Raw genomic sequence first — 13436 nt, 5'->3', positions numbered from 1 at the left:
CTTGACCTGCCAGATTTGGAGGAAAAAAATGCTGACTATGACCCTAGGAACACCATCCCTACAGTCCAGCATGGAGGTGGAAACAACATGCTTTGGGGCAGGTTTTTCTACTAAAGGTACAGGACAACTTTGCCGATCTGAGGGGCCAATGAATGGGGCCATGTATTGTAAAATCTTGGATCAGAACTTTCTTCTCTCAGCCTCTCTTCCCTGACAATGACCCAAAACATGCTGCCAAGGCAATAAAGGAGGGGCTCAAGAAGAAACACATTAAGGTCATGGAGTGGCCTAACCAGCCCCCAGACCTTAATCCTATAGAAATTTTATGTAGCGTTGCCAAGCAGCAGCCAAGAAACCTTAAGGATACAGAGAAGATCTGTAAGGAAGGGGGGACCAAAATCCCTCCCGAGATGTGTGCAAACCTGGTAACCAACTACAAGAAACATCTTACCTCTGTGTTTGCCAACAAGAGTTTCTCCACTAAGTATTAAGTCATGTTTTGCTTAGGGATCAAATATTTACTCACTGAACTGCAACTCAATTTACAGCATTTATTTATTTTTGGTTGATATACGTGTATTTTTAATGATAGAGACAGAATGATAAAAATTATAGACCATTTCTTTTAAGTGGGTGAACTTACATAATTTGCAAGGATCAAATAATTATTTTCTGCACTGTATACAGTATATACTAAAATAATAGATACTCGAGTGTCATTCCAATGTAAATGCTCAGACATTTACAAAAAAAAAAAAAAAAAGGAATACACATTTACAATAATAATTTTAAGTAGAATTCCTGGCAAATCTAAAATTCAAAATACATCAGGATTTTCTTTTTCATTTGGCTTCATATCAGTTCCTATACAGCAGAATTGAAACCTTATTTTTGTAATTCCTGATGCCTGCCACTACACTCTAGATCCCCATACATGTCTCTGTTGATATTATAGAAACAGTGTAATAAATCACTTGCCACTGATTTCGCACCTGGACAAACAAGGCTACAGAGTCAAGTGGCAACCTATTGCAAATATGTCCATGACTCAGTTTGAATCCTGACCCATAATTTAAGAAACACAGCAGTAGATCCATTAAAATTGGGATATCCTTATACAGTAAGTACCTATAAGCACCAGTGTCTAGCTTTACTAAATGGTACAGTACAGTGTCAGTGCTTTTTGTTTGAACTGATCACTGTATTAGTGTCACCACAGTCGTTAGTGGGTTAATTGTTCGCCCGTTTTTCGGTATTTTGGCAGATTTTTTTTATCGGTAAAGTTGGAAAAAGATTGGCCGATTTTGCCGATCGGCCGATTTTCGCGGCAATTATGGGCAAATCGGCCGATCTTTTTACCGATAAAAAATCTGCGCATGAGCAGTGACATGCAAGAGGAAGACAAAAAGAAGAAAAAGAAGAGGAGGAAAAAGGAGGGAGGAGGGAGGAAGAAGAAGAGGGAGGAAGAAGGAGGGGGGGAGGAGGAGGAGGGGGGGGAGGGAGGAGGAGGGAGGGGGGAGGGAGGAGGGAGGGGGGAGGGAGGAGGGAGGGGGGAGGGAGGAGGGAGGAGAAGGGAGGAGGAGGGAGAAGGGAGGAGGAGGGGGGAGGGAGGAGGGAGGAGGAGGGGGGAGGGAGGAGGGAGGAGGAGGGGGGAGGGAGGAGGGAGGAGGAGGGGGGAGGGAGGAGGAGGGGGGAGGGAGGAGGAGGGGGGAGGGAGGAGGGGGGAGGGGGGAGGGGGGAGGAGAAGGGGGAGGGAGGAGGGAGGAGGGAGGAGGGAGGAGGGAGGAGGGAGGAGGGAGGAGGGAGGAGGGAGGAGGGGGGAGGGAGGAGGGGGGAGGAGGGAGGAGGAGGGAGGAGGGAGGAGGAGAGGATGAAGAAGAGGAAGAAGAAGAGGAAGAAGAAGAGGAAGAAGAAGAAAAATTCCAGTCCGTCAAAAAGTGTCCCTGCAGAGAGCTCCGCTATTTCTTTGACAGTGCTTTGACATTTATAGCGGTTGCAACAATGTATCCATTTGTTTCCGAATAAAACCATCTGTATCCGAAATGGATACAAATCGATACATTGTTGCAACCGCTATAAATGTCAAAGAACTGTCAAAGAAATAGCGGAGCTCTCTGCAGGGACACTTTTTGCCGGCTGTAGACGGGATGAAAATCGGCCGATTTTTTTTACCGTTCCTGGTAACGTCGGCTGCTTGAACAACCGATTTTACATTTTTTTAAAGAAAAATCGGCTGCTTTTCTCCCCATCTATGGCCTGCATAAGTGGACATTTGATAAGTGAGTTAAAATACCGAAGTGGAAAACAGGAGATTATAATGGGAGTCTACTAACCTATAAGTGACAACTGATATTTTCTATTAATATTGTAATTGGGATATGAGTGCTGGCAGGGTTGAAGGTTTTGTGCAGAGCACAGTGTGCTGCATATATGCAACAATGAAGCAACAGCTCCAGGATGGATACCACTACGACAGATGTGAGCGGGTTGCCCTTCTGGAAACTCACGTTAGAGATCTGGAGGAGCAAGTTGCAACACTGGGCAGAACCGACAACCTTTAAAGGGACCTTCTGCTCTCTGAGCAGGTAGCTAATGGGATTGAAGGGCTAATCAGAATGATCAGGTAGGAAGATGGGTTACTGTAACAAGTAGGGAGTGGTAGGGGCTCACAGAAAAGGAAGGCTGGCCCTGGGTTTGTGCACCCAGATTTGCCAAGTTGGGCGAAGATGTGGGGGTGGCAACCCTGCATGTCATGGCTATCCGGGAGGTCAGACCATCTGGGAGGGAGGAGTAGTGAGGGTAATACAGGAAGGCCTAGACAGCTGGTGGTAGTAGGGGATTCTATAATTAGGAGGACTGATAGAATAATTTGTTGCTAGGATCGCCTCAACCAAATGGTTTGTCGTCTCCCTGGTGCTAGGGTTCAGCATGTGGTGGACCGGGTTGATAAATTACTGGGAGGGGCTAGGCATGACCCAGCTGTCTTGGTACATGTTGGAACCAATGACAGAATAAATGGAAGGTCCTTCAGAATCAATTTAAAGAACTGGGCTGCGAGTTGAAGGATAGGACCTCCCTCTAAGGTGATATTCTTTAAAATATTATCTGTGCCATGGGCAACTCAGGAAAGACGGGGAGATTAGAGAACTGAATGCATGGCTAAAGACCTGGTTTAAGAGGGAAGGATTTGGGTTTTTAGAGCACTAGGCCAACTTTTCATTGGGGTGCAGCCTATATGCTAGAGATGGTTTGCACCTATATGGAAGGGGGTCTACTGTGTTGGGGGAGAGGTTTATGGGAAGGCTGGAGGAGTATTTAAACTAGAATCAATCGGGGAGGGTGAATTCGATTTTAACATAGTAGTTAGAGCAGACAGGGGTCAGTACTTATTGGTGGGTGAAATGGGGAAAGATGGGAGGAGGGCTATGGCAGATAAGAAGGTTCCCATGTTACAAACAACCAGGGGGATTGGTACCATTTGTAAGAAACTAAAAAATATGCACAATACATGTGAACAAGGTGTCAATGCATTAAAGTGTTCGTTCACCAATGCCAGAAGTCTGCCAAGCAAAATAGGGGAGTTGGAAGCTTTGGTGCATGAACTGAACTATAATTTAATTGGTATTGCTGAATCTTGGCTTCATTCTTCATATGACTGAGCCATTAATATTCCTGGCTATTTTCTCTTTCGGAGAGACAGGGTAAATAGGAGAGGTGGTGGTGTCTATCTCTATGTGAGAAGTGATCTTAGAGCGAGTGTGAAAGAGGACCTAGTTGATGGAGAGTGTGATAAGGCTGAAGCATTATGGGTGGAATTGCACATGGGGGTGCGTACTACAAAGGTAATCATTGGAGTTTGTTATAGGCCTCCCAGTGTTAATGAGGAGGTGGAGACTCAGCTCCTTGCACAGATTGAAAGGGCTGCAAGTGCTGGGACAGTAATAATGGGGGATTTTAACTACCTGGAAATTGACTGGATTAATGGTTCTGCAGGAACAGTTAAAAATGCATAAACCTACTACAGGACAATTTTATGGTACAATTCAGACAGGCCCCAACTAGAAATGATGCTCTGCTGGTCATGGTAATCTCAAACCATTGCAGAGTTTAGTACAAATGTCCATATAAAAGAACATATGGGTAGCAGTGACCATAACATGATTTAATTTACTGTTAGCTGTAAACATCAAGTAAACATGCGAAAAATAAAAACGGTCAACTTTACGAGAGCTAATTTTGCAAGGCTGAGAGCTGCTCTCGAAGACTTAGACTGGGAGGGAATATTGGCATCGATGAACAAAACTCAGAAATGGGAGTTCTTCAAAAAGACTGTATGTGAACCCTTGCAGAAACATCCACATTTGAATCTATGGGCAGCTTATTTATTTTTACAGTGTCTGAGCGACGGTGGACCCAATGGTGAGTCCTGAGGTAGACCGGGAGCGTGACTAAGTATCAACTCTGAGAGTCGGCCAAGGCGTTCTGATGACATCATACCGGTGACCAGACCCTGATGTTTTCTACAGATTATATACATACAATGCGCAGTTTGTATGTAGTTCTGGTAAGCACATTATAATACCATTACCACAAAGAATTTGCTATTAAGGTTTTTCACCTGACCAGTTCGGCTACTTGGTGGACTTCTTTATCACCTTATGGAGCATCTCTGATATATATTAATCTTGTTTTTGGAGGACTCCTTATCTGGGACTATACTAATCTCATTTTCTGTTTTATTATACATGAATCATGGTTTCATATAACATCTAGCACTGCATATTCAATGTTTTGAATCTGTTACTGAGGTGCTGAGGTATACCTTTTATGCTAGCTGCTTGTCATTTTATTTCAATTTTTTTACCTAACTAATCTAGTTGCGCTCATTCAATTTGTTTTATAAATACATCAGTGGTTTATATAGTGAACACGGTGTAGAGCTATTCACCCTGAGGTCATCACAGAGGACAAGGGAGCACTCTTTACATCTGGATGAAAAGAAATTTAATCTCCAAACACGGAAAGGTTTCTTCACAGTAAGAGCTGTGAAACTATGGAATAGATTCCCTCAAGAGTTGGTTCTGGCCAGTTCAGTGGATTGCTTAAAAAAAGGCCTGGATTATTTCTTAGATACACAGAATATAACTGGATACTAACATTTGTAGGTAAATTTGATCCAGGGAATATCCGGTTGCCTCTCGGGAGGTCAGGAAGGAATTTTTTCCCCTGCAGGAGCAAATTGGATCATGCTTTGCTGGGGGGTTTTTTGCCTTCCTCTGGATCAAATGTGGGTGTAGGATTATAACTTTTTGGGGTGTTTTTAATGGTTGAACTGGATGGACTTTTGTCTTTTTTCAGCCAGACTAACTATGTAACTATACTGCACAGGCAGAACAGTGAAAGTACTACTCACAACTGCAAATTTACAACTGTCTGTTCTTACCTGCCTGCTCATTGGACCGTGAAAAAGATTTACACTGTCAAGGTTCACTGCAAGTTTATGTACTTGTTCAATAAACTACCTAAATCCTCCCTTCCAGCTCCTCATTTAAATGTTGACAGGAATGTGTAATGCAGTGAAGCCTAACTTGCCACAGACACAGCTCCTAGTAAGGTTCCTGTTGAGCAGGGAACTGTATGAAATATCAATACAATTTTATGAAGTTATTCTACCAGCTTTTTGAAATGTATTTGAATGATTTTAACCGCATACCTACCGAGCAATTTCACCCCCCGTCCTGCCCAGGCCAATTTTCAGCTTTCAGTGCTGTTTCATTTTGAATGACAATTGCACGGTCATGCAACACTGACCAAACCAAATTTTTACCATTTTTTTAGACAGCTTTATTTTGGTGGTATTTAATCACTGTTTTGTTTTTTTTGCTAAGCAAACTAAAAAAAAGTTTTATCTTAGTTTCCGTTTATAAAATTTTGTATATAAGTAATTTTTCTCCTTCACTGATGTATACTGATGAGGCTAATAGACAGCACTGATGGATACTGACAGGCATCATTGATGGGCACTGATATGTGGCATGATGGGCACTGATCGGCAGCAATGATGGGTACTGAAAGGCAGCACTGATCATCAGGGCACTGATGATCAGTGCCCTGATTATCAGAATAGATGTGTCCTCCGAGGAATGCTGCTTACCGGCTCTCCTCTCACGCTGTCAGCGTGAGGGGAGGACTGCAGATAACCGGCATTGCCTGATTACATGTGATCATCTGTGACTGGACACAGCTGATCACATGGCAGAGCCTACGTCATCCGCTCTTTACTGCAATCAGTGATCTGCTGTGTCCTAGGGACACAGTGCACCACTGATAACCGGGGTGCGCACGCGCAGCTAGAGCGTGAAGACGGCATATACGGTAGGCGGTTAAAGTGGTACTCCGTACAAAATTGCTTAGTTTATGGTAAATAACACATCAGGAAACCTGTAGACTTTATAGCGCTGTTTAAATCCCTGTTGAAATGATTTCTCTTCACTTTTGCCTTAGTGATCACCAAGGAAGAGAATAAGGAAACATCATTTGGGATAAAGAATGTAATTAAAACCTGCCAAAGGTTCTAACGCTTACCTACACTATCTAAAGGAAGCTAATTTTTGGCAGGACTTTCACTTTAAGAAAACACTATTTGTTTGGCTGTCTTTGTCTTTAACACTGATTAGTTAAAAGAAAGCAGCAAGTGGACGCCTAATTAGCACACTTGCTTTCCATCAGTAACTGAAACTACTGAAGCCATAGGATGAGCATGAAAACCATGCATCTAGCACAGGGTCAGCACTCCAGATATGACAAAGCTACAAATCCCATGAGGCATTGCAAGACTAACAGCCACAGGTATGACTCCCAGAGGCATCGCAGGATTTCTGGCTTCCTACCCCACAGTTTTGAGTGGCAAGGCTGTCTACCTCTGATCTACATTTACAAAAGGAGAAGTCAGTAACTGATGCCTGTTCATTTCCCTCAGTATGGATTTCCTTTAATGATTACAAAATTAGATTACTAATAGTTTTTGTTACATTTGCCTTTCCCACTAGGGTCTCTAGAATATATTATTTACTCAGATATTACAAAACCAAGAAAGTGCAAAAATCATTAATCTATACAACAATTTGTAAATGTCATACACAAACCCATAATGTACCTATGCATGGCAGTTTCCTTCCCTTTCGATGCTTTACTTCCTAGCACAGTAAAGTCTTTCCAAACAGTAGGTATTCTCATGTTTTATTCCATCACATATCCCAGAAACAAGAGGATTATTCTTTATTTCAAGAGAGCAGGCAGAGCCAAACAAATCACTCCCTTATGCCCTCTGGCCAGAGGCACATCCAGAACCTTTACTGTATAGTGCAAATATAGCCTAAAGTCACAGAGCCATTTATTCCAAACTGCATAGAGCTGTTCCGGCTATTTAGCCATCATCGGTGCAGTATATGAAAACCATGGCTGGTTGGTTCGGGACACCAAAAGACAGTATAAATATGCAGATTATGTGAGAGGGGATTAAAGCAACCAGAGCCCTCACTCAGTGCTTAGCAGAGTAAAGCTTTACTAAAACAGAAAATATTAAAATGTCTCATTCTATTATATATTGTAAATTACATACAGTTACTTCCCTGCTGCCCCACTGGAGGCCTCTTCCCATCCTGTCAGCTCTGGATTGCAGGTTAAAGAAATATTAAAGCCAAAGGTTTTATAAAACTTACATGCTCTTCCTGTTTTTTTTAACTTGGGTGAAAAGGCTCAAGGTAAAAAATTTTCTGTGTGCAGCAGTGCACCCAGCTCCCCCTAATACTTATCTGAGCTCCATCGCGATCCAGTGATGTGCAAAACAGCCTCGGCTGTCCCGAGTCTTTGCCTTCTCATTGGCTAAAACAGCAAGCAGGAGCCATTGGCTCCCACTCCCGTCAATCATAGCCAGTCAGGCAATGAGGGGAGAGAGTGGGTGAATGGAACCACGGAGCAGCAGCTTAGGAACACACCTGCTCGGGTGCCCTCATAGCAAACTGCCTGCTCTAGGAGGAGCCAAGAGCACCGGCAAAGGACCAGAGAAGAGGGTGATCTGGGCTGCTGTGTGCAAAACCACTGCACATAGTAAGAAAGTATAACACGTTTGTTATTCCCCCCTAAAAGAAAAACCTTTAGTATCAGTTTAATTTTTCTCCTCTGTGCTTATTCCTCACACTGCCCAACTATATATGGATGGCCCAGTGCCTGCCATGACCTATGGAGTCCCTACTTTGTGTAAGTGCAAGTTTTATATGCAGCCACACACGGGAAGCCAGAGAGAAACAAACCCATACACTCTTCTCTTCCACAATTATGATTGACAGCAGTTCCCGAGCAGTGGTTCTGAAGTCAGGCAGTGCAGCCAGGGGTATGAGGAGCAAGCAGAGGAGAAAAACTGACGGGAAAAAATGGCATATGCATTCAAATTCTGCTATCAGCATCTCATTAAACAAACTAAGGTCTTTAACCCCTTCATGACTGAGGGTAAAACAAATGTTAATGCCTGAAAACAGTTTTGGAATTTTGATGTGGTAGTAAAACTCTACATAACTACGTGGCTTGTATTAGTCTTACATTTGGTGGTAAATGGTAACATTTCGTATTATCAACGGAATTTTTTTTTAAAATTTAGCTGTATATTTCTTGCTACTACCATAACCTACCACCAAAGAACAATCGAAAATAAATTCTCCTGCTCCTGGAGATCGCAGCAATACCACGTGTATGTTGTTTCTGCACTGCACTACAGATACAACGGTGTACATTTTGCTTTTTTTTCTTACATAGTTATAGTCTGGCTGAAAAAAGACAAAATTCCATCCAGTTCAACCATTAAAAAAAAAAATGTATTTATACATGTTGATCATATCCCTCCCTTAATCTCCTCTTCTCAAGAGAATAAATTCAGCGGAGAGTTTGGAATTTGATTGCTTGATTGCTCCTGTGGACAGGTGTCTTTTATACGGGTAACAAAATGCAAGTAGCAGCACTATCTTTAAGAGACTGCTTCCAATCTCAGCTTGTTACCGGTATCAAAGATACCTGGTAGCCATAAATCCTGCTGAATGATCAGGATCAAATATTTATTTCCCTCATGAACATGCAGATCAGTGCATAACTTGTTAGACTTGCATTTCTTTTGAATGTTTTGTTGCTATTCAGTCTCTGTGCTACAATACACCTACCATCCGATTTTTTAGACTGATCATTTCTTTGTGAGTGGGCAAATATTCAAAATCAAATGACCTCCGAGTGAATATCCTACCTAAAAACAAACTGACACGAATTAAAGAAAAAAAAAAATAATAATATATATATATATATATATATATATATATATATATATATATATATATATATAATATACTGAACCTGACCGTTGACTCCTACCTTGAGCCTAACACTAACCGTGGCACTGACCTAGATCAAATCCTGACCTAGCTGTTTTCTCTTTTACTATTTGCTCACTTTTGTTTGTTTACATCTTTCTCTCTTACAAGGAGAGAAAGATACAATGTAACTTTCTCTATATTCAAAACAGAAAGAAACCACAGGAGTGGGCTGGACAGTGTGCAGCGCACTCCCAGCACAAAGAGAGGTATGCATATATGTGGCTTCACAGATAAAAACACTACTGAGGCCGCATATATGCATACAGTTGACATGAAGGGGTTACAAGCACAAACCTTTTTTTTTTTTTTGGCTAGACACAGGAAAAGTAAAACATTGCTTCCTGATCCACTGAGGCCCCATGCACATTGGGCGTTAAGGTGCAGGCACAAAGAATCATCGAGCCCAGCAACCGGCAGCCTACCTATGGGAGGCTGACACCTGCTGCATCTGAATGGTGCAACAAGTGGTACTTGAGTTAAAGGCAATATGCACCCCGGGATGAATGGCTAGAATACAAGCAGTCTCTACCTGTGCCTGCACCAGGGCAAACACATCCAGTGTGCATGGAGCCCTAATAATCACTGTCTGTCTTTGGACAAACCAAAATAAAAATCACTTACATAGGTGTTGATTTGTATTCTTTTTATTTATAAAAGTACTTTTAGTATGTTTTGCAACACTTGAAGAAAAAAAAAAGTTTTTTACAAACCTGCCAAAGTAAATATTTATCAAAAGTAAACAGCGTCACATGGGGAAATGTCAGAGAGGTCACATAAAAAATGAAGACAGTACTTCTTTAGGGCGTTCTCACACTGACTGAGCGTGGTTTACCCACACAGCGCATGCAGCACAGTGTACTTGCAGGTTTTCTGCAGTTTGCCACAGACTTCTATTACATCGCGTGGTGTCGGTTCGTTTTCTGTAAGCACACCAAAATTGCAGCATGCAGGACTTTTAGCGAGCTTTGATAAAACATACCAAAACTGCGTGATGCAGTAGAAGTCTGGCAAAGTGCAGGTAATTGCACACATTCCCTGACCTGCAGGCAAAATGCGCTGCTCCGTAGCAAACAAATGAGGGTACCATTAATTCTTAAGAGCAGCACTACGCATCTGAAAACAAGGCACATGGAAATGTAGCTTGATGTGGTTCTGTGTGTTCTGAAAAAAGGGTCAGAGATGTTTTCCCCAAAGGTACAGCAGCCCATCCAAACTAACAGGGTGCTGTGTCTGACCTGGATGGACTCAAAATTAATTGATTGTAAATAAATGCATGTCCCTTTAGATCTGCCTGCCCACAGATTTACATGGAGATTCCGATCATGTCCACCTTAAAAACTGAAAAAAAATTATAAGTGTTTGGACCACCCAGACGAAAGGGGTCTAAGAGAACAAAAGGTCCAGAACAGCCACAATCTCTACATATTTCTAAAAGATATTCTTCTGCTAAGCTTGTGAACTTCAGCCATTAACCACTTGCCTACTGGGCACTTATACCCCCTTCCTGCCAAGGCCAAGTTTCACCTATCAGTGCTGTCGCACTTTGAGCACTGATGGGTGGCACTACTAAGCACTGATGGGTGGCACTGTTAATCAGTGCCCTGATGATTGGTGCTGATCCGTCCTCTGACAATTGCCGGTTATCGGCAGTACTTTCCTCATGCTGTGACAGCGTGAGGAAAGTGCAGCCAGTAACCAGCAACTGCATTTACCAGCGATCTGCTGTGTCATTGGACATGGCTGATCACGTGGTAAAAGGCTGCTGTGATTGGCATTTTACCACATCACGTGATCAGCTATGTCCATAGGACACAGCGATCACAGAGATGGCCAGGGGCGAGCGGGTGGGCGCATTCTGAGAGGACATCATAGGACGCCCTCTCAAAACTGGACAACCGCGCTGTAGCTGTCATTTGGCTATAGCGCGGTTGGCAAGTGGTTAAGGATTGTTCACGAGTGGCTGGGGAGCAGTAAAAATAGCTGGTTAAAGCTTACCCAAAACGACTTGATAAAAAAACGTCCTTTAGAAAGGAACATACATTCCACATAACCCTAGGTTCACACCTAAGCATTTTACGCAAGGTTTTGCGGAAACGTACTCAAGTCCATTTAACATGATTTCCTATGGGAGACGTTCACATCTCTGCGTTTTCAAGCATGTAGTGCGTTTTAATCTGCCTAGCAAGAAAAAAAAAACACACAAAACTTATCAAAAACGTGGCAAAAATGCAAAACGCACTGCAGAAACGGATCACATGCAAGCTGCATAGTTGTGAACCTAACCTTAAAGTGGAGTTCCACCTGAAAGTGGATCCCCAGCTTATCTACCTCCTATCCCCCCCCCCATTAGGCACATTTTTGACAGATACCCACTCCTGGCTCAGTTTGCAGTTTCCAGCACTGCTCCTACCATACATTAAACAATTTTCTTGTTCACTTCCCTTGAGATGTACCTTCAACTATGTAGTGCAAGGGCCTGACTGACAGCATGCAAATTGTAGAAGTTTATGTTTGGCCTCGTATTATATGTTTATGGTAAATCTAAAGAAAAATGGTAAAGCTGTTAGGTTCACTCTACCGGGCTGCGCTGTCATTGACCTGCGATCATATGCAACGTGGCACAGTTATGCAGTCATTTTTTGATGGTTTGTTCACAATGGGAGCACAGTGTGGGAAAGGCGCATTCTATATGCTTCCAGCTCCCCAAATGAATGCACTGCCCTTCAGAGACGTGTGCAGGCTCCAAATAATGGCAGCTCAGCTTTGCGCAGTGGCAGTATCAAATAACGGCAACTCAAAAGCAACACGTTTACGGCCAGCAAACTGCATGGTACTACAGTACCATACGGTTTGGCGTGGTGCGATTTTCAAAAGTAGTGTGTTATTACGTTTTGCAAGTTCCAGTATTTTTGAAGCCCAACTAAAGGAAGGGACTGTCAAAACTGGAATGCAAGGAATCACACAGGAATGTGTGCTTTTCAATGTGAACCTGCACTTAAATAAGTGGTGAGTAAACATGTCACCTGTCAACAGACCTCTAAAAAGAGATCCACTGCAGATCGCTTTTCAGAGAAGTTGCAAAGGCTGACCAATCCCTTAACATGCCATACTATCTCAGCCACTGCATCATTCTCCTGAATAGATTCATAAGATACTTTCTGGTTACAGAAAACATCCGGCTACGTCCCACATTACCAGGGAAAACTATTAGGAAAGCTGACAAAGTACGGAGGATGAGTGCAGAACTGTTAAATCCACAGAATCCAAGCAGAAGGAAGGGGAGACACACGCAAATAAATGAGACGAGAATGCAGGAATGTGCCGAGCATGAGGAGTAGCCATGTCCAAGGAACAGAACTTTCCAGCTGCAGGTGACATCCTGTGCGATGCACACAGTCTATCTAGGGGCACACACTATCTTCTCCTCCTCATTGCAGACAGCGTGCTCCCCTGGCCGTGCCGGACAATGACACAAAGCCACAGCGCACTCTTCACATGCACCGTCCAGGACTATCTCTGCCCCCCTCACATGAACACCCCAACCTAGGCCACGTCTCTGTCTATCCTGCACCAACCCACCGCCGACAGCTCACCTCAGTACTCCACAGCTCGCGCCTCGCTCCCCAACCAATGCAGACACGCCTCCTCGTTGCTGGACGCTCCCACTCGTTCGCCAACCATTTCTAGGGGGAGTGGCTACAAGCCGGGCGTGCAATTAACTTGCGGTCATCTTAACTAAGGGCAAAGCAAGACTTCTGTGTAGTTTCCCAGCTTGGCATAACATTTCAAAACAAAGCACACGAAATGGAAACGTAACAGTATGAACTCGGTCACAGCATAAACCGCCGTTATACATATTCGGAGGGATGTAACACAAAGCTGTACGAGAGCCACAGTACTGTACAAGTGCCGTAGGAGCCGCCATCTTTAGTCTTCCGGGAGAGCAGCGGGGACAGACTACAGTGGTCAGTCTCTGCTTTTGGAGATCTAGCTCCTGCGCTCTGCAGCGCCTACTATTGG

At 43.3% G+C, this 13436-nt stretch overlaps 1 protein-coding gene across 1 annotated transcript in view; it reads right to left on the bottom strand.

The window, feature by feature from the left end:
• Positions 1-13090, bottom strand: part of PC (pyruvate carboxylase) — a 1112699-nt gene extending 1099609 nt beyond the window's left edge. Inside the window, exon 1 of the mRNA XM_089689964.1 lies at positions 13010-13090. The gene's annotated coding sequence lies outside the window, so the exon portion shown is untranslated. The remainder of the gene's footprint in view (positions 1-13009) is intronic.
• Between the last annotated feature and the right edge of the window lie 346 nt (positions 13091-13436).

The sequence above is a fragment of the Staurois parvus genome, unplaced genomic scaffold (assembly GCF_062004578.1).
Source record: "Staurois parvus isolate SC_StPar_1 unplaced genomic scaffold, SC_StPar_1.0 ptg000505l, whole genome shotgun sequence".
NCBI lineage: Eukaryota > Metazoa > Chordata > Amphibia > Anura > Ranidae > Staurois > Staurois parvus.
This window is presented reverse-complemented; position numbering and strand designations above follow the sequence as displayed.